Consider the following 20648-nt stretch of genomic DNA (forward strand, 5'->3'; position numbering starts at 1 on the left):
GTAGACACGCAGGCCATGGCCAACAGAGGATGCTGACGCCAGCGCTGCGGGAGGAAGAGGAGTCACCAGAACTGTGAGTAGCATGGCACCCAGAAGGAAGAGAAGCAGCAGTTTGCACAGGAGAAGGGACATGTCCAGGTAAGGAAAATCTGACCGGGTGGTAAACTGAAAATAGGGTCTGAAAATGAATGAAGCAATGAAGAAGACTGCAGCCTGGAACTTCTTCTACTCAGGGTAACCAATCTAACATACAGTACAGACCAAAAGTTTGGACACACCTTCTCATTCAAAGACTTTTCTTTATTTTCATGACTATGAAAATTGTAGATTCACACTGAAGACATCAAAACTATGAATTAACACATGTGGAATTATATACATAATAAAAAAGTGTGAAATAACTGAAAATATGTCATATTCGAGGTTCTTCAAAGTAGCCACCTTTTGCTTTGATTACTGCTTTGCACACTCTTGTCATTCTCTTGATGAGCTTCAAGAGTTAGTCACCTGAAATGGTTTTCACTTCACAGGTGTGCCCTGTCAGGTTTAATAAGTTGGATTTCTTGCCTTATAAATGGGGTTGGGACCATCAGTTGCGTTGTGGAGGTCAGGTGGTCTGATGAGTCCAAATTTGAGATCTTTGGTTCCAACCACCGTGTCTTTGTGCGATGCAGAAAAGGTGAACAGATGGACTCTACATGCCTGGTTCCCACCGTGAAGCATGGAGGAGGAGGTGTGATGGTGTGGGGGTGCTTTGCTGGTGACACTGTTGGGGATTTATTCAAAATTGAAGGCATACTGAACCAGCATGGCTACCACAGTATCTTGCAGCGGCATGCTATTCCATCCGGTTTGCGTTTAGTTGGACCATCATTTATTTTTCAACAGGACAATGACCCCAAACACACCTCCAGGCTGTGTAAGGGCTATTTGACCATGAAGGAGAGTGATGGGGTGCTGCGCCAGATGACCTGGTCTCCACAGTCACCGGACCTGAACCCAATCAAGATGGTTTGGGGTGAGCTGGACCGCAGAGTGAAGGCAAAAGGGCCAACAAGTGCTAAGCATCTCTGGGAACTCCTTCAAGACTGTTGGAAGACCATTTCAGGTGACTACCTCTTGAAGCTCATCAAGAGAATGCCAAGAGTGTGCAAAGCAGTAATCAAAGCAAAAGGTGACTACTTTGAAGAACCTAGAATATGACATATTTTCAGTTGTTTCACACTTTTTTGTTATGTATATAATTCCACATGTGTTAATTCATAGTTTTGATGCCTTCAGTGTGAATCTACAATTTTCATAGTCATGAAAATAAAGAAAACTCTTTGAATGAGAAGGTGTGTCCAAACTTTTGGTCTGTACTGTATGTAAAAAAAACATTGGTTTTCCGTATCAAAGATGTCCATAGCCTCTACGGGACAGAACCGGCAGAAAACATCCTAAGTAAAGAAAATATACAATTTACTGGGGTTCTCTGCTTTGGACAATCCCTACTTTTTAGAAGGGTCTATTTGCATCTAGCAGATCACAAAGCGTCCTCCTGCAGGAACCCTTAGCGATCAGCTGTTAAATGTTCCTGCTGAAAAAAATGAAGCATTACACGGAGCCCACCGAAATCAATGGACGGTCTGTTTAATGGACAGGTCCTCCAGAACCAGAGAGATGCTCGTTTAACCTCTGTAAAGAGATGTGGATCCGGAACAGAGGTTCCCCCCATTAACTTAGCTCTGCTTAAGACAGTGTATGAAAATGTGAATTCTAAAATGGACAACCCTTTAAAAATAAATTCGGCTTTGCATAATAATACATTACCCCTGTTGTCATCTCTACAGGTAATAGATGCACCACACATAACCTGCCGTCAGTTTTTGTTTGTATGGCTTCTCTTTGTTATTGCTGATTATGTACGTAATGTACGTGTGAAGGTGGGAGAGCTGAACTGCAATACTGCTTCCAGCCAGTAGGTGGCACCACTCTAGCAAAAGCTTCACCTGACTCCCATGGGCCTGTAGCTTATTAATTATTATTTTTTTGCAAATAATTATGCTTGAAATATAAACGCATAATTACAGGACCGTACGTCTGAGGACTTGTGAAGTCTCATGAGCCGGTGATCTGCCCTTTATATCTTTACTTACATTGCTTTCATCTCACATACATCTCCTAACCTACCCAAAAGAAAGGTAAACATGTGCCATTTCAGGGGAGCCATATGCGATGAAATGGCGAAATCCTACAGTCCTGCGCTTCTCCAGTGCGTTCACAAAGACTGGAGGAAACATTTAACTCCTTAGTGACCAGCCTGTTTTGGGACTTACTGACCGAGCGTTTTTTCTTCCATTTTTTATCGTCACCTTCCAAGAGCTATAACTTTTTTATTTTTCAGTCTATGTAGCTGTATGAGGGCTTGTTTTTTTTTTACGGTACAAGTTGTAGTTTTTAATGGTGTCATTTTGGGGTACACATAACTTTCTGAATAACTTTTATTAACTCTTTCTGGGAGGGAGATGGGAAAAACAACAATACTGCCACTGAATTTTTACGTTATAAATTTTATGGTGTTCATTTTTCGGTATAAATAATATGATATCTTTATTCTCTGGGTCAGTATGATTACAGCGATACCAAATACATATATATTTTTTTTTACGTTTTATTTTGTGCAATAAAATCCCTTTTATTTAAAAGAAGAAAATCATTTTGCATTGCCGCTCCCCAAGACCCGTAACTTTATTTTTCTTTCCGCGGAGTTGTGTGGGGGCTTGATTTTTGCAGGACGGCTTGTAGTTTTCATTGGTATCATTTTGGAGTAAATTACGCTGTTTTATCGGTTGCTATTGCGTTTTTTTCTATGGCAACTAAGAATAAATTAGCAATTCTGTAAAAAAAATCTTACTGCTTAGGGGATAGTTTTCATGATATTTATGTAGCTTGGGTCGTTACAGATGCGGCGATACCAAACATATGGGGGAGATTTTAGCTTGCAATTTTTTCATTGAAAAACGTATTTTTAATGGAAAAAAGCGTTTGTTTTTTTACCACTTGATAGTCCCACAAGGGGACTATAACAGACAATATTTTGATTGCTTTTAAAATACAATGCACCATACATATAGTGCATTGCATTTTAATGTCACTGCTTTACTGACATTGACCAGCAGGCTGCGCCAGAGAAGCACAGAAAACACCCAAGGCTGGCTTGGGGCCTATACCAGACCCCAGCCAGCCTTTATACACATCGGCACCCTGCGATCGCATTCTCGGGGTGCCAATGGGAAACAGAGGGAGTCTGCTCCCTCTGTCACCACTTTACCCACAGCGGTTTAAAGGGATTCTGTCACCTCCCCTCAGCCAAAAAACGATTTAAAAGCAGTCATGAAGCACAACTTACCTGGATTAGGCTGTGCTCTTTTATCTTGAAATCCGTCCAGCAGTTACTTCAAAAAACGACTTTGATCAATAAGGAAATGCGTCCTGAAGGTGCCCAGAGGGGCGTTTTTTTCTTCTTAGAGAGCCCAGTACCGCCCCTCTTTCAGTGCCCAGCCCGCCTTCCTTGTACTTTCTAACCGCCGCCCCCAGCCTGCCACAGCCTCCCCTCCCTCTCCTCCCCCTCCCTCACGCCGAACGAAGTCTCGCACAGGCGCAATACCCACTGAGGGCTGCGCCTGTGCGATCATCAGGAGACTGAGGGCGGCAGCTTCATCCTCGTTACTGGGCATGCGCCGAGCCCAGTGACGTCCGATGCTCGCTCTTCCCTGCTGACTGAGGGAAGAGCGAGCATCGGACGTCACTGGGCTCGGCGCATGCCCAGTGACGAAGATGAAGCTGCCGCCCTCAGTCTCCTGATGATCGCACAGGCGCAGCCCTCAGTGGGTACTGCGCCTGTGCGAGACTTCGTTCGGCGTGAGGGAGGGGGAGGAGAGGGAGGGGAGGCTGTGGCAGGCTGGGGGCGGCGGTTAGAAAGTACAAGGAAGGCGGGCTGGGCACTGAAAGAGGGGCGGTACTGGGCTCTCTAAGAAGAAAAAAACGCCCCTCTGGGCACCTTCAGGACGCATTTCCTTATTGATCAAAGTCGTTTTTTGAAGTAACTGCTGGACGGATTTCAAGATAAAAGAGCACAGCCTAATCCAGGTAAGTTGTGCTTCATGACTGCTTTTAAATCGTTTTTTGGCTGAGGGGAGGTGACAGAATCCCTTTAAGCAGCCCAGATTGGCCGTCCTGCTGGTTCGGGCTGCTAGAGCAGGAGCACGGCGTATGGGTTTTATACTGATGATCTATCCTCTAGATAGGTTATCAGTATCTGATCGCTGGGGGTCTCACACCCAGGACCCCCGCCAATCAGCTGTTTGAGAAAGCACCGGCGCTCGCAGTAGTGCCGTAGCCTTCTCACAGCTTTGCCTAGGCTAAGTGATGTCACGTTCATCGGTCACATGGCACAGTGGGTTTGTTTGTAGTCTGTTTCCATGGGGACACGTAGATCTGCTTAAGAGCTGTATACACATAACAGTAGGATATTTTTATTAAGACTATTTGCAAAGCATTCATTGGAGCAATATAAATTATTGCAAAAGTTTACATACCCTAAGCGAAGAGCTTGTGAAATAATTGCTGGTGATTTCAGACCCTTGAAGCTGGCACAATAAGGCATCAGAGCTCCCAGGTCTGTCGGTCGGCCCCCTCGCACCTGTCGGCGCCCTCTTATGCCCCTGCTAAACATGAAACAAATACAAAATAAATTAAAGCAGAGACGACGGAGAGAAGAGGAGGAAAGGCTCGTCAGTTCTGAGGAAGCTCCCGTCAGATGAAAGGCGAAGCTCACAAGATGCCTGAACGGAGGAGAAGCACGTGCGCTTCAAAGACTTGTCCTAATCGAGGAGTGACTCTCTTCCTAAAATCTGCACTGAAGGACAAAGCTATCAGCTGGACTTTGAACTATTCAAGGGGGAAGGGGGCGCGATTCATGTCTTCCGACATATCTGTGCAACCTTCAGCCAAGATGTCACTTCAGTAATAAAGGACAGTCTGAATGGGGCTCTGATAGCATTTAAAGGGGGAGTCCACCATAATCTCCTGACATGTCTCGTGTCATCAGTGAGGGTCTGGGAGCTCGTCCATATCAATAGACGACTTCCAGCTGGACGTCTCTTCTAAGGCTGAGTTCACACGGGCGAGATTTCCGCGCGGGTGCAATGTGGTAGGTGAACGTATTGCACCCGCACTGAATCCGGCACCATTCATTTCTATGGGGCTGTGCACATGAGCGATTTTTTTCACGCATCACTTCTGCAATGCTTTAAAATCGCAGCATGCTCTATATTCTGCGTTTGTAACGCAGGACAGGCCCCATAGAAATGAATGGGGCTGAGTGAAAATCGCAAGCATCCGCAAGCAAGTGCGGATGCGGTGCGATTTTCACTCATGGTTGCTAGGTGACAGTCTATTCACTGTATTATTTTCTCTTATAACATGGTTATAAGGGAAAATAATAGCATTCTGAATACAGAATGCTTAGTACAAGGGCAATTGAGGGTTAAAAAAATAAAAAATAAATTAACTCACCTTGTCCTCTTCATCGCGCAGTTCCCGGTCTCTTCTGATGAGCTGTCGGCTAAAGGACCTTTGGTGACGTCAGATCACATGCTCCAATCACATGGTACATCACCACGGTGATGTACCATGTGATTGGAGCATGTGATCTGACGTCACCAAAGGTCCTTTAGCCGACAGCTCATCTACCAGACCGGGAACTGCGCGATGAAGAGGACAAGGTGAGTTAATTTATTTTTTATTTTTTTAACCCTCAATTGCCCTTGTACTAAGCATTCTGTATTCAGAATGCTATTATTTTCCCTTATAACCATGTTATAAGGGAAAATAATACAATCTACACTACAACTAACCCAAACCTGAACTTCTGTGAAGAAGTTCGGGTCTGGGTACCACAGTCGGTTTTTTATCACGCGAGTGCAAAACACATTGCACCCGCGTGATAAACACTGAACATCGGAACGCAATCGCAGTCAAAACTGACTGCAATTGCGTACCCAATCGCGCGGGTTTGCCGCAATACACCGGGACGCATCCGGACCTAATCCGGACACGCCCGTGTGAACCCAGCCTAAGACATTTTTGGTACTGAAAACATAATAAGAAGTTGAGCTGCTCGCATCGAGTCTGACATTGGGATAGGATATAGTAATATTTCAGTAGTCCAGTCCTGGGCCCTAATGCAAAAGCTGTAATAGGGCCCTGCACCACCACGTGCCATTTATAATACTGGTGTTTTCTTATGTGGAAGAGGAACAACAGACCCCCTCAGGCACCAGGGCCGGGGCGTGAATGTTACCTGCGCACCCCCTACAGCTGCACCCAAGACAAATCCAAATTCAACTATAGACGTAAATCAAAGCCTCTGCTGGAAATTTATATAGCACAATATAATCATGACCAGTGGTGTACCTACCTATGGGCTTCTCCTGTTCCCGACATAGATCCACTGCATTTCTAGCAGTCACCACTAGGGGGAGTTTGGCATAGAGATTATTTACAGCTTCCATTTAATTTAATATATTCCTATGCACTGAGCTCCCCCTAGTGGTGGCTGCAGGTGGACAGTTTTATTTTAACACTGTTAAAGAAAGCAGGAGATTTATCAATGTATTTATGTCAGTATTGAGAAATATGGTGTTCAGCAGAATTAGCGCAATACTTGTAAGGCACCTGACTTAGAAGTCAGATGAAGTGGGGAAGGAGGAGTGCAGCTTTTTTGTTACAATTTTTTTAATTAAAAATATCTTCCACTTAATTTAAAAAAATAAAATCTAGGGAGTCACGCTTTGCATTTTATGTTACCGGGGATTATGTGATGCAAGCTTAAGATAAAACAGAGGTGGGAGAGTCAATATTATGTTTTGCTAAGGGACCCAATGATGCCTGTGTACACACCTGGTCATGACGCCAGAATTTGAGCTTACCTAAATATGTTAATGCAGTTGCCTGGCAACCAGAGGTGCTTCTGCTGGGTGACCACCCAGGGACACAGTGCTTCTGCGGAGATATGACTGCATCACTGACAATTTTAAGTCCGGCGCCCTTTATATTACAACTCTGGAATATATTGTCTGGGTGCTGGTTGTTAATTCTCTTCTCTAGATATTTGTGTAGCGTCAATTCTAAACATGAAGGTCTTATATAAAGAACAGTCTATAAAGGAGGAAACATGGAGGATCACATTAGTCTGCATTATATACAGCAGGGGTGGGCAACCTCCTACACTCAAGCTGTTGTAAAACTACAACTCCCAGCATGCATACTTACTCTGCTCTTTTCTGAAATCCCATAGAATTGAATGGAGCATGCTGGGAGCTGTAGTTTTTCACAGCAGCTGGAGTGCCGAAGGTGGCTGATCCCTGATATACAGTGACAGGAAGCCTGGGCTGGGGCATCACTCAGGAACAGAAGTGGCTGTCTGGCGCCATCTACTGGACAAAGTGTAAAAGTACAAGAATCAAAACTTGCTTCGCCCTCTCACTCACCTTAGAGGTTTACTACAGGGATTGACAAGCAGGAAGGACTCACAAAGAGGGTGGAGCTAACAGGTCTATAGGTAGCCCCAAAAAAAAAAAATGGCTTCCAACCCCTGTCATTTTTTTATCGCCTACATCTTCTAAATTCCACCTTGATTTGCAGCACGGGATTAAACAGAAAGAACTAGAAAATGACAGATGTAATTAGAACAATGGCTTAGAAAAACGGAGAACACTGCAAAGAACGGGATCCCGATAAAAGTGTATCAACTTTGTGATGGATTTGTATCATCTACGGCTTCTCCACAACGTCATCAAAGAAGACAACTCCCCCCACCATTCACCTACAGCCCAATAACCATTTGACATGCAGGGGACAGCTATACCAGGATAAAAATGAAGCCTCCTGACACCAGCACACGCCTTACCATCGGGGCCCCCATTTTTAATTACATTTACAATTCTTGGCTAAAATTGGAGACCGCACCTACATGTTGGTCCACTAAAATGGGGACAAGACCAACCTGACGTGAGCCCCCTTCTTTACAGGGGCGCTATAGCCGCTGTATGTACTCCTTCAATGGTGCAGGCGCCCTTATTGTAGCAGACCACTGTGCTTGAGTGAGGAAGTCCCAAGACATGGAAGGAGGGAGTCTGCAGATAAAGGACTGGGCATTTGTCGCCTGCAGAACATTTCGCCAGGTAAAGAGGATCTGTAATGGAAAGGACAGTTGTTTTTTTAAGAATAGGCCCAACAACAGGGCAAAATCACTTGTATTCCTTTGGGGTAGGGCCGGACACAGCATAAAGGGTCACTCATCCTAAAGCGCTTGCGACATGAACCTCCTCTTACTCATGTCACTGATGAGCACTACATTGAGCCTCTCCCCAGCCGGAAGTGGCTGATAACAGGGAGTGAGCAATTGCAATGCAGAGAACGGATGATACTTACGGTAATTACTTTTTGCTTGCATTTTGCTGCAGTTTCACGTGTTCCTCTGCAGAGGGCGATGTAGTCCTGGCAAATGGAGCTCGCGTTGGCTCGGGTCAGTCATTGGTCTTGGGGGCCGCCACCAGGTCTACAAAAATAAGTTATTTCTTTTGAAACTCCAGTCCCATCTCTATGCAGGGCGCAATAACTTCTCCATTCACAGAAGAAATAAATAACGAGAATTCATGACATGCTACGTTCTTTCCAGCCCCATTTGTCTTCCAGGTTGACACTGAAGAAAACCCCAAATTGTCGCCCATATGTGTACAGTTTTACCACAGTATCCTGGCAAAGCATCTGCTAGGGTTCTGATAATGAAGTCTGAGCGGAGGCTGAGGGTTAGAGTAGGCTCTTCCGGAAATGTGCGGCTGCCAGGGTTTCTAGGCCTGACATGCACAATCTGTTTTATTGACAGCATTGAACAGGAAACTTCAGTAAGCCGAGAGAAGTTACAGCCGCTTTCATCACTTACTGAAGAAGTAAAGTAACAAGTTTGTAATTACAGAAAAAAAATTAAATTTATTTTAGGTAAGAAAGCAAAAATTCTCAGATCTCAGAATATTGGGCCTGGTTCATATAATCTATTAATAAATACTCTGTCAGGGAATCATGAGTTAATAGACGGGGTCCCCCATTCAGCACCATCATTAATAAGCCGGAGCACCTACAAAGAGCGTAATCCCTTCTGGAGGACTTAACTCATCCATGAATTACATGAACAGCCCATTGATTACAATGGAAACAGTGTAATGCCTCATTTCTCCTGTGGTGGTGCTGCAGGGAAATTCAACACTTACAGCTCACAGCTGATCGCTGGGTTTGCCAACAACAGAGATCCCTGAAATTAACTTACCATTATGGGTTGTCCAAAGCAGGAACTCCTATAATCTCGAGGCAAAGCTATTCGCCAATAGAGGTGGTTTGATTTCATTATATCACAGATGCTATTGAGCTGCCCTGTAAAAATGTTAACAAAGACATCATAAAATCTCAGGTCTATCTGTAGACACAGTAGGCCGGCGTCGGACATCGGAGCAGAACACATACCTGACGCTTATGTGGTCTGAGCACAGATGCATCCAAATTGAGCTTATTGATATGCTGTATACATATATACACCAGGTGATGACACAAGGAGGGAGATTTATGCTTCTGAGCAGTGACCGTAGACTGAAAGATGGACCATTCACATCCCATCCTATCCGTCAGAGCATTCACTCCTCAGTCTATCCATGAGACCATTCACATCCCAGTTTATCTCTTGGACCATTCACATCCCGGTCTATCCGTCAGACCATCCACACCCCAGTTTATCCTTCAGGCCATTCATACTCCAGTTTATCCCTCGGACCATTCACACCCCAGTTTATCCCTCGGATCATTCACACCCCAGTCTATCCCTCGGATCATTCACACCCCAGTCTATCCCTCAGATCATTCACACCCCAGTCTATCCGTCAGACCATTCACATCCCATCCTATCCGTCAGACCATTAATATCCTAGTTTATCTCTAGGACCATTCACATCCCAGCCTATCCGTCAGACCATCCACACCCCAGTCTATATGTCAGACCATCCACACCCCAGTCTATACGTCAGACCATCCACACCCCAGTCTATACGTCAGACCATCCACACCCCAGTCTATCCGTCAGACCATCCACACCCCAGTCTATACGTCAGACCATCCACACCCCAGTCTATCCGTCAGACCATCCACACCCCAGTCTATACGTCAGACCATCCACACCCCAGTCTATCCGTCAGACCATCCACACCCCAGTCTATACGTCAGACCATCCACACCCCAGTCTATACGTCAGACCATCCACACCCCAGTCTATACGTCAGACCATCCACACCCCAGTCTATCCGTCAGACCATCCACACCCCAGTCTATACGTCAGACCATCCACACCCCAGTCTATCAGTCAGACCATTCACACCACAGTTAACCCTTGGACCAATCACACCCCAGTTTATCCTTCGGGCCATTCATACTCCAGTTTCTCCCTCAGACCATTCACACCCCAGTTTATCTCTCATACCATTCACAACCCAGTCTATCCCTCGGACCATTCACAACCCAGTCTATCTCTACTGTTGGTTGTCATCACTTTGTATAAGGAAAAAACTAAATTCTACATGTATCTAACAAAATATCAAAAGTAAAACATAAAGAAGCAAAGGAGTCTTTCCTATACCATGAGCAGAAGGTCATTATACTGTTCTGCCACAAGGTGTCCCTTACACCCTGGGAAATGTGCATAGGAAGCCTCCATACACTTGCCTGTGCCGTCACAGATTCAGGCTACATCTCTATACGGCAATGTAACTATTGATTGACAATATCACTTTTGCAAATCCAGTCATCAAGGCTCCCAAATGGGTCATGACTTGATGAGAATTAACCCAATTATGCAGCAGTGACATCACTGGAGGGATACTGAAGGCACTTTCCAGGTGTATTGTGCCTTGGACTTCTGCCTCACTTTTCCTGTACAAGGGTCGCCCTTTCTTAAATTCTGGGTAGGTGAGGAGCTGGCAGTGCTCCTGATATGGTGCCATGTTCTCAGGGCTCTTGCATGTCTATAGTTTCAGATACTGCCCCATATTCTGCGCAGGCTCGGACTGGCCCACGGGGGAACAGGGGAATCCCCCGGTGGGCCCCTAGTCTTTTACCCCCTGCAAAAGTGGCACATAACACAGTAGACTTACTGCACTACATACATATATTCAATGTACAGCACCTCAACCAGCCGATGTTCATATAAAAAAAACTAAGAATCTCCCCAGTTTATTATTATAGACACGATCAGAGCTGAGATGACTTCTAGGTATAGAGGAAAGCTGCCAGTGTCCTCTTCTCCCCAGGACCTACCTTCTCAATGCAGGGACCCCCATATTGAATTATCTGGTAGCATCTTGCTGCTGTGTGAGAAGGTAATATTTGAAATGTATCCGTACGGTGGCCCCTCAAAATAAATTTTACTGGTGGGCCCTAGGCTCCCCAGTCCGACACTGATTCTGCGTACATATAGGTGAATTCAGAGGCAACATGTGAGGCCCATACCAGCCTTCCGTCTTCCTGAGGGATCCAGGTAGGTACTTAGACCATCTAAGGTGACTTTGCCTTCTCAGAGCAGCAGGGGCGGACACTGGCAGCAGAGGGCCCCTGTGCAAAGAATGTGCCCGGGCCCCCCGACCACACATATAGAAATAAACATAGGCCATAGGTAAAGATTAATACAATGAGGTGTGGCAGCAGAAGGGACCCCAATATGTCATCTTCCCCCAATCCTACATGGAGAGGAAGGGGTGATCAGTCACATCAAAGATAGGGAAAACCCTTCAGATACTGTGGTGCGTATTAATGTCCTCTTAATGCTCCTACATAGTAATTTTTGCCCCTTTGTGCCAGCACACAGTAGCTGTGTCCAGCTTGTGTGCCCCCCTCACAGTAGCTGTGTCCAGCTTGTGTGCCCCCCTCACAGTAGCTGTGTTCAGCTTGTGTGCCCCCCTCACAGTAGCTGTGTCCAGCTTGTGTGCCCCCCTCACAGTAGCAGTTTCCAGCTTGTGTGCCCCCCTCACAGTAGCTGTGTTCAGCTTGTGTGCCCCCCTCACAGTAGCTGTGTCCAGCTTGTGTGCCCCCCTCACAGTAGCTGTGTCCAGCTTGTGTGCCCCCCTCACAGTAGCTGTGTCCAGCTTGTGTGCCCCCCTCACAGTAGCTGTGTCCAGCTTGTGTGCCCCCCTCACAGTAGCTGTGTCCAGCTTGTGTGCCCCCCTCACAGTAGCTGTGTCCAGCTTGTGTGCCCCCCTCACAGTAGCTGTGTCCAGCTTGTGTGCCCCCCTCACAGTAGCTGTGTCCAGCTTGTGTGCCCCCCTCACAGTAGCTGTGTCCAGCTTGTGTGCCCCCCTCACAGTAGCTGTGTCCAGCATGTGTGCCCCCTCACAGTAGCTGTGTCCAGCTTGTGTGCCCCCTCACAGTAGCTGTGTCCAGCTTGTGTGCCCCCCTCACAGTAGCTGTGTCCAGCTTGTGTGCCCCCCTCGCAGTAGCTGTGTCCAGCTTGTGTGCCCCCCTCGCAGTAGCTGTGTCCAGCTTGTGTGCCCCCCTCGCAGTAGCTGTGTTCAGCTTGTGTGCCCCCCTCGCAGTAGCTGTGTCCAGCTTGTGTGCCCCCCTCGCAGTAGCTGTGTCCAGCTTGTGTGCCCCCCTCGCAGTAGCTATGTCCAGATATGTGCCCCCCTCGCAGTAGCTGTGTCCAGCTTGTGTGCCCCCCTCACAGTAGCTGTGTCCAGCTTGTGTGCCCCCCTCACAGTAGCTGTGTCCAGCTTGTGTGCCCCCCTCACATTAGCTGTGTCCAGCTTGTGTGCCCCCCTCACAGTAGCTGTGTCCAGCTTGTGTGCCCCCCTCACAGTAGCTGTGTCCAGCTTGTGTGCCCCCCCTCACAGTAGCTGTGTCCAGCTTGTGTGCCCCCCTCACAGTAGCTGTGTCCAGCTTGTGTGCCCCCCTCACAGTAGCTGTGTCCAGCTTGTGTGCCCCCCTCACAGTAGCTGTGTCCAGCTTGTGTGCCCCCCTCACAGTAGCTGTGTCCAGCTTGTGTGCCCCCCTCACAGTAGCTGTGTCCAGCTTGTGTGCCCCCCTCACAGTAGCTGTGTCCAGCTTGTGTGCCCCCCTCACAGTAGCTGTGTCCAGCTTGTGTGCCCCCTCACAGTAGCTGTGTCCAGCTTGTGTGCCCCCCTCACAGTAGCTGTGTCCAGCTTGTGTGCCCCCCTCACAGTAGCTGTGTCCAGCTTGTGTGCCCCCCTCACAGTAGCTGTGTCCAGCTTGTGTGCCCCCCTCACAGTAGCTGTGTCCAGCTTGTGTGCCCCCCTCACAGTAGCTGTGTCCAGCTTGTGTGCCAACCTCACAGTAGCTGTGTCCAGCTTGTGTGCCCCCCTCACAGTAGCTGTGTCCAGCTTGTGTGCCCCCCTCACAGTAGCTATGTCCAGCTTGTGTGCCCCCCTCACAGTAGCTGTGTCCAGCTTGTGTGCCCCCCTCACAGTAGCTGTGTCCAGCTTGTGTGCCCCCCTCACAGTAGCTGTGTCCAGCTTGTGTGCCCCCCTCACAGTAGCTGTGTCCAGCTTGTGTGCCCCCCTCACAGTAGCTGTGTCCAGCTTGTGTGCCCCCCTCACAGTAGCTGTGTCCAGCTTGTGTGCCCCCCTCACAGTAGCTATGTCCAGATATGTGCCCCCCTCACAGTAGCTATGTCCAGTTTGTGTGCCCCCCTCACAGTAGCTATGTCCAGTTTGTGTGCCCCCCTCACAGTAGCTGTGTCCAGCTTGTGTGCCCTCCTCACAGTAGCTGTGTCCAGCTTGTGTGCCCCCCTCACAGTAGCTGTGTCCAGCTTGTGTGCCCCCCTCACAGTAGCTGTGTCCAGCTTGTGTGCCCCCCTCACAGTAGCTGTGTCCAGCTTGTGTGCCCCCCTCACAGTAGCTGTGTCCAGTTTGTGTGCCCCCCTCACAGTAGCTATGTCCAGATATGTGCCCCCCTCACAGTAGCTATGTCCAGTTTGTGTGCCCCCCTCACAGTAGCTGTGTCAAGCTTGTGTGCCCCCCTCACAGTAGCTGTGTCCAGCTTGTGTGCCCCCCTCACAGTAGCTGTGTCCAGCTTGTGTGCCCCCCTCACAGTAGCTGTGTCCAGCTTGTGTGCCCCCCTCACAGTAGCTGTGTCCAGCTTGTGTGCCCCCCTCACAGTAGCTGTGTCCAGCTTGTGTGCCCCCCTCACAGTAGCTATGTCCAGCTTGTGTGCCCCCCTCACAGTAGCTGTGTCCAGCTTGTGTGCCCCCCTCACAGTAGCTGTGTCCAGCTTGTGTGCCCCCCTCACAGTAGCTGTGTCCAGCTTGTGTGCCCCCCTCACAGTAGCTGTGTCCAGCTTGTGTGCCCCCCTCACAGTAGCTGTGTTCAGCTTGTGTGCCCCCCTCACAGTAGCTGTGTCCAGCTTGTGTGCCCCCCTCACAGTAGCTGTGTCCAGCTTGTGTGCCCCCCTCACAGTAGCTGTGTCCAGCTTGTGTGCCCCCCTCACAGTAGCTGTGTCCAGCTTGTGTGCCCCCCTCACAGTAGCTGTGTCCAGCTTGTGTGCCCCCCTCACAGTAGCTGTGTCCAGCTTGTGTGCCCCCCTCACAGTAGCTGTGTCCAGCTTGTGTGCCCCCCTCACAGTAGCTGTGTCCAGCTTGTGTGCCCCCCTCACAGTAGCTGTGTCCAGCTTGTGTGCCCCCCTCACAGTAGCTGTGTCCAGCTTGTGTGCCCCCCTCACAGTAGCTGTGTCCAGCTTGTGTGCCCCCCTCACAGTAGCTGTGTCCAGCTTGTGTGCCCCCCTCACAGTAGCTGTGTCCAGCTTGTGTGCCCCCCTCACAGTAGCTGTGTCCAGCTTGTGTGCCCCCCTCACAGTAGCTGTGTCCAGCTTGTGTGCCCCCCTCACAGTAGCTGTGTCCAGCTTGTGTGCCCCCCTCACAGTAGCTGTGTCCAGCTTGTGTGCCCCCCTCACAGTAGCTGTGTCCAGCTTGTGTGCCCCCCTCACAGTAGCTGTGTCCAGCTTGTGTGCCCCCCTCACAGTCACTGTGACCAGCTTGTGTGCCCCCCTCACAGTAGCTGTGTCCAGATATGTGCCCCCCTCACAGTAGCTGTGTCCAGCTTGTGTGCCCCCCTCACAGTCGCTGTGTCCAGCTTGTGTGCCCCCCTCACAGTAGCTGTGTCCAGATATGTGCCCCTCACACAGACCCCTTGAAATGAACGGGTCAGGATTCAGTCTGGATGATATGCATTTACACTGGCGCTGGATGCGCTGAAGTTATGGAGAGGCCGGTGTCTAAAACACCGGTCTTAACAAATGACCCCCTCCATGTCTGGGCAACACTTTCAACCCATTTACAGGACACGGCCCATATGTATTTTATGATCTGCAAATTACGGGTGACGCCCATGTGCCATCTGCATTTTTTTTGCAGACCTATTAACTAGCCTGCATGTTGCGGACCAGTATAGGACACATTTTCTATCCTTTGCGGAACAGACATACGGATGCGGAAAGCAAATGGCTTCCATGTGCTTTCTGCATCTGTATGTCCGTTCTGCACAAGATGGAAAATGTTACGTGTCCTATATTGCTCTACAAAATGCAGACTGCAGACCCATTTAAGTTAATAGGTTTGCAAAAATATACAGATTGCATATGGACGGCATACATATCTTGCCGATCCGTGGACCACAAAATACATTGTTAATGTAGCCTCACAGCATGTGGGTAAGGGACAGTCACGGGGGGGGGGGGGGGGCCAGAGAGGGACAGGGGGGTAAAAAACACCAACATACCAAGCCAAGTTCAGTGTCTGGCAGAGGCAGTGGTCACTGGGGCAGCCTCTGGTCCTCACTCACTTCCTCCTAAGTTGCTGCAGGCCTCACACATTAAGCACCAGAAGCGCTAGGAGAGGCCCGCATGTGGGCGGGGCTACCACCAGGGGGCGGGGCTACTGACATTACCAGACGGGAGGCGGAGCTACACACAGTGAAGTGGCTCAGCACAGACCTGGCTGACGCTGCCCAATACACAGCAGGACTGAGCTGTATGGAGGATGGGGGGGCGATCGCTGATGCAGCTCAGGATGTGCTGCCCTGGCCCTGCTCCTCGGGCGCAGTACGTCCTGAGACTGAAGTCAGATAGTAAGGTGGGCCCCTTCTACATGGTGAATGGTGAAGCGGGGAGCGTGCGGCTCTCTGCTTCACCATTACAATCAGCTGTCTGTGCGTCCTGTAGATGCATAGACAGCTTAATTGGAGGGCCCCCTCCCACGCTGGGCCCCTGTGCAGCTGAACCTGCTGCACAGGCGGTATGTCCGCCCCTGCAGAGCAGCTATATAATGCATGTCTGCTCCCAATATTAGGCTTCGTTCACATCACCGTTCAGCCTTTCCGCTCTCAAGCAGGAGAACGGAAAGGACGGATTCGGCACATAACTGAGCCGAACGGAACCTAAGGACACCATAGACTATAACGGGAACCGTTAGGTTTCCGCTCAGAGGAAGATTTTTGAAGCGGAGACAAAAGTCCTGCATGCACAACTTTTTTCTCCGCTCCAAAATCATCATCTGAGCGGAAACCTAACGGATCCCATTATAGTCTACGGTGTCCTTAGGTTCCGTTCGGCTCAGTTATGCGCCGAATCCGTCCTTTCCGTTCTCCTGCTCGAGAGCGGAAAGGCTGAACGGTGATGTGAACGAAGCCTTACCCTTCTATGTGCAGACGCTCCTATGTTATAGAAGTGCTCCTACATGATGGTCTGAGATGTGATGCTTATAACAGCCATCATGACAAACCCCTGAATCAAGTTGGCGAGCAGCTGCATCATCTAAATGGAGCCCCAACCTCATGTTCCTGAACCGAGCAAGTGCTGTATGTACATTATGGAGCCAAGACTTTCTCTGATTGCCGCAGGTCCTGCTTCAAAGAGCTGCAGCCGACCATGCATCAGGCGGTGCAGGAGAAATGTAATATTACGTCTGTCCAGGGTGTCCCAAGTGTCCCCCCCACCCCGAGATCCTTGCGTTGATGAGATAACCCCATTGAAGGTGGTCTGTCATAGCAGGTTCCTTGCTGAATAGGGGTTTATTGCAGGCGATATCCTTATCCTGATGCCTCCTTTTGCAGCTCCCTAAGTTACTGCATGTATCACTGCTGGTGCGATCAGCTGCAGGATTGAGGAAGTCGTTTCTGAAAGGGGAAAAGCTGCCCTTAGGTTTAGTAAATTTCCCTGTCTACACGGTAAGCAGGATGAGGTTATCCCACTGCATGGACCGAGCTCTGGAATCTGGAGAGGGTGGCTCATTCCGAGGTCCCAGGGGCCATTATGACCTGCATCGGGCAATCAGAAATAAGCAAAATGTAACACTGCGTATACAAGAAGCGCTGCGGTCGTAGCCTGGTTTGTATACTTGTACCGCAGGCTCGGCAGGACCATGGCTGCACTGATGGACTCTTCACAGATGACCTTCTTCAAGGTCAAACAGTCGATTAGGACTCTTTGCTCTCTATCTGAGTGTGACACATTTGGGGGGCAGCGCCCCGGTGGACGCCTCTGCTGTGATGTGCCTGATCTGTAGTCATTCTCTCATTCGTGACTCCCTTCCTGACAGTCGAACATAAAAAAATTTTTTTATTTTTTTTCCTTACAAGCAAGACAAGATCAGTTTTATCACAGTTCAGTTGAAGACAGGCCATACCTTCCGGTGGCTCAGAATAAGTAGAAAAGTTCCCTTCCTCCTGTCTAACCTACACTTGGCAAGGTCCTATGAGCCATTTGTCTCATCACCAACAGACTCCAGTCACCCATCGCCCTCCCCAGGCACATGATATGGAGGTCTTACCACATCAGGATACAGAATCTGCTTCAATTCCGGTTTACAGGCGTATGTTTCAGAAGTTTGGTCAACCGCAAATATACAAGCCATACATCATTAGAAAAAACGTAGGAGCAGGGAACGTGGCATTTAACGGAATCAGAAACAGAATAACCCTTTAAATGCCAGACATCCCTATTCTTAAAAAAAAATTAAAAATTAAATCAGATTTTGCATAATGGACAATGAATAATGATTTTTTTTTCCCCTTTTCTAAAGCCTCCCGATTTTTTTTTAAATACAATAATAAAATTCTATTATATTTTTATTCATTGCTAAATTATTTATTATACACGTATTGATTTATTAATTATTTATTGCTCAATTATTTATTATACACGTATTGATTTATTATTTATTACAATTTTTATTGACATTTCAATTTTTTAAATTTATTTTTATTCTTATTTTCTTCTTCTTCTTATTATTATTACTATTTTTTTTTATTTGGCTGGAAACACTAACAAAGAGAAAGATTTTTGAAAAGGCGGACTAGGATTTTCTTACCTTGCAAATGGGTATGATGAATATAATCTTCTTTGCTACAGCTAGAAATATATGAAACATGTCAAACTTAACAGTTAAGCATATAAAGGATAATATATATTTTTTTTAATTTTAATTAAAAATGTCCACAATAATTCTACATTACATTATATAAATTAATTAAATTTACATTTTTTTTTTTATAATATACAAACCGGATTCCAAAAAAGTTGGGACACTATACAAATCGTGAATAAAAATTGAATGCAATGATGTGGAGGTGCCAACTTCTAATATTTTATTCAGAATAGAACATAAAGCACGGAACAAAAGTTTAAACTGAGAAAATGTACCATTTTAAGGGAAAAATATGTTGAATCAGAATTTCATGGTGTCAACAAATCCCCAAAAAGTTGGGACAAGGCCATTTTCACCACTGTGTGGCCTCTCCCCTTCTCCTTACAACACTCAACAGACGTCTGGGGACCGAGGAGACCAGTTTCTCAAGTTTAGAAATAGGAATGCTCTCCCATTCTGGTCTAATACAGGCCTCTAACTGTTCAATAGTCTTGGGCCTTCTTTGTTGCACCTTCCTCTTTATGATGCGCCAAATGTTCTCTATAGGTGAAAGATCTGGACTGCAGACCGGCCATTTCAGTGCCCGGATCCTTCTCCTACGCAGCCATGATGTTGTGATTGATGCAGAATGTGGTCTGGCATTATCTTGTTGAAGAATGCAGGGTCTTCCCTGAAAGAGATGACGTCTGGATGGGAGCAGATGTTGTTCTAGAACCTGAATATATTTTTCTGCATTGATGGTGCCTTTCCAGACATGCAAGCTGCTCATGCCACACGCACTCATGCAACCCCATACCATCAGAGATGCAGGCTTCTGAACTGAGCGTTGATAACAACTTGGGTTGTCCTTGTCCTCTTTGGTCCGGATGACATGGCGTCCCAGATTTCCAAAAAGAACTTCGAATCGTGACTCGTCTGACCACAGAACAGTCTTCCATTTTGCCACACTCCATTTTAAATGATCCCTGGCCCAGTGAAAACGCCTGAGCTTGTGGATCTTGCTTAGAAATGGCTTCTTCTTTGCACTGTAGAGTTTCAGCTGGCAACGGCGGATGGCACGGTGGATTGTGTTCACTGACAATGGTTTCTGGAAGTATTCCTGAGCCCATTCTGTGATCTCCTTTACAGTAGCATTCCTGTTTGTGGTGCAGTGTCGTTTAAGGGCCCGGAGATCACGGGCATCCAGTACGGTTTTACGGCCTTGACCCTTACGCACAGAGATTGTTCCAGATTCTCTGAATCTTCGGATGATGTTATGCACAGTTGATGATGATAGATGCAAAGTCTTTGCAATTTTTCGCTGGGTAACACCTTTCTGATATTGCTCCACTATCTTTCTGTGCAACATTGTGGGAATTGGTGATCCTCTACCCATCTTGGCTTCTGAGAGACACTGCCACTCTGAGAAGCTCTTTTTATACCCAATCATGTTGCCAATTGACCTAATTAGTGTTAATTGGTCTTCCAGCTCTTCGTTATGCTCAAATTTACTTTTTCCAGCCTCTTATTGCTACTTGTCCCAACTTTTTGGGGATTTGTTGACACCGTGAAAATTTGAATGTCACCACCAGACATCTGAGAAGCTCTGACAGATGCCTTTCAGAACCTCCTCCTTGAGCTTCCTTGTGTTTTGCTTTCATTTTCTCATCTCGTTAGCCTCTCTCAGCTGTCATGTAGTTGCACTGATTGCATCCCTTTAAATCCCTTCCCAGACTGCTTCACTTTGCGGTTTATATTCCTTCCTGGAGTGTGTGCATGCTGATCCTACTTCTGAGTCTTCTACAGATAAGTTTTGTTCATTCATTTGTGTTTTTCTGTTTGCTGGATCCTAGGTGACCCTGACTCCCTCCGTATCAAGTGTAGGGAGCCGGTGGTCGTGTCCCCTCACTATTATAGGGTGTTCAGGTGTTATACAGTCGAGGTACGAGGATATGCGATCATCTACTATTGGGATTTTCAGAGAGAGTGCCAGGTCTGATGCAGGGCTCTCCTTTTTGTTCCTTAGTTTTGGATCCAGTCAGTCGGATATTCATTTTGTGTCTTCTAGTTTCCTGTACACCTTCCGTGACATTGAATCAACGTATTTTTCCTTTAAAATGATACATTTACTCGGATTAAACGTTTGATCTGTCACCTA

This window comes from Bufo gargarizans, chromosome 7 (genome assembly GCF_014858855.1).
Source record: "Bufo gargarizans isolate SCDJY-AF-19 chromosome 7, ASM1485885v1, whole genome shotgun sequence".
NCBI lineage: Eukaryota > Metazoa > Chordata > Amphibia > Anura > Bufonidae > Bufo > Bufo gargarizans.